The sequence below is a fragment of the Palaemon carinicauda genome, chromosome 36, assembly GCF_036898095.1.
Source record: "Palaemon carinicauda isolate YSFRI2023 chromosome 36, ASM3689809v2, whole genome shotgun sequence".
NCBI lineage: Eukaryota > Metazoa > Arthropoda > Malacostraca > Decapoda > Palaemonidae > Palaemon > Palaemon carinicauda.
The window spans coordinates 73366604-73368213 of record NC_090760.1 but is presented as its reverse complement, the minus strand read 5'-3'; the positions used below and the strand labels follow the sequence as shown (position 1 = coordinate 73368213).

The 1610-nt window shown below is 43.0% G+C and overlaps 1 long non-coding RNA gene across 1 annotated transcript in view; it reads right to left on the bottom strand.

Annotated features, from left to right (window-relative positions):
* Positions 1-459: 459 nt before the first annotated feature.
* The window catches only part of LOC137628907 (uncharacterized), a 1969-nt gene continuing 818 nt past the window's right edge, over positions 460-1610 (bottom strand). The window contains exons 2-3 of the long non-coding RNA XR_011041409.1: positions 991-1610; positions 460-732 (exon numbers count right to left, since the gene is read on the bottom strand). The exon at positions 991-1610 is cut by the window's right edge and continues 88 nt beyond it. This is a non-coding gene — a long non-coding RNA (uncharacterized lncRNA). The remainder of the gene's footprint in view (positions 733-990) is intronic.

The window sequence follows — 1610 nt, the reverse complement described above, 5'->3', positions numbered from 1 at the left end:
CTATGAGCAGTGGCAATGATGTCTAACATGAACTAGTGATAATAGTTTATCATGCTCAAGAATTCTTTCTGTGCTTTGATGGCACCTTCTAATGGAGTGAGTGGACACATTCAGGATAGATGCAGAGCCCTAAGAACTATATTTTGTTGATACCAAAGGTAAAAGAGAAACATGACATACGAATGATTTTTTTTTTCAAGAGCATGAAGGAGAGCCCAAGCCACCTCTTCCACTGTGATCTAGGAACTGAGGTTACAGTTTACTTTAATAAGAAAACTGGGGTAGCAAATCAGTCACCAGTCTGCATCAAAGCTGCTCCTACAGCCACATCACTAGCTTCTACTTTGAGATAAACAGCTTGTTGGATTCAGATAGCCTTCAACACAGAAGACTTTGGATTCATTAGCTGCAAATGCACGTTGACAATCTTCTGTCCACTAGAGCCAATCTTAGGGCTGGCGAGATTAATCATTGGTACAGCTACCCGAAAAGTTCGGACAGGACCTCTTGATAATACCATACTAATAGAGGGTTGTGAGTAGGCAATTCTTTGATAAATTCAACCATCATACTTGGGTGCAATCCTTCCGCTCCCAACATCCATGACCCAAGTTCAGACTTCTTCCAATCGTAGTTTTCTGCCAGGTCTTGTAGGTGAAGTAACAGGTCACGGTCTTTTAATGAAATTTCCAAGTATAGTCGTGGACCAGTGTCAATGACAACATATCTCATCTGAAACAGAACATTAAAAGGTTGAAATGTTTAAACAGCATTTGTCATTTCAAAGGGAATAACAGTATCGAAATTTAACTACAGATATGATACAGGCAGAAACCTCGTTAGCATTTTCTGTCAAGGGTACTTTCATAGTATTTTAATGAAACTTTGTTAAAAATTTGGCATTTGCAATATGAAAATTCTTCAAAGGATTAGTGTCTTTAATGAAGGCAGAGTTTAACTTCCGATAAACTTAAGAGATTTAAGACTAACCTGGTTTTTTGGCAAGAGATGCAGGGTGAGGCACAGGAGTTGGTCACTGTTCTGCCAACCTATTCTGGATAAGAACTACTTCCCGTTCCATAGCTTCCTGCTTGTAAGGAGGTAATCTGGATCTCCAACAGACTGGATTAGTCGCAGGTGTCAATACCACATGTGAAGCAACAGCTGGTGGTAGTCGCAGGTGTCAATACCACATGTGAAGCAACAGCTGGTGGTAGTCGCAGGTGTCAATACCACATGTGAAGCAACAGCTGGTGGTAGTCGCAGGTGTCAATACCACATGTGAAGCAACAGCTGGTGGTAGTCGCAGGTGTCAATACCACATGTGAAGCAACAGCTGGTGGTAGTCGCAGGTGTCAATACCACATGTGAAGCAACAGCTGGTGGTAGTCGCAGGTGTCAATACCACATGTGAAGCAACAGCTGGTGGTAGTCGCAGGTGTCAATACCACATGTGAAGCAACAGCTGGTGGTAGTCGCAGGTGTCAATACCACATGTGAAGCAACAGCTGGTGGTAGTCGCAGGTGTCAATACCACATGTGAAGCAACAGCTGGTGGTAGTCGCAGGTGTCAATACCACATGTGAAGCAACAGCTGGTGGTAGTCGCAG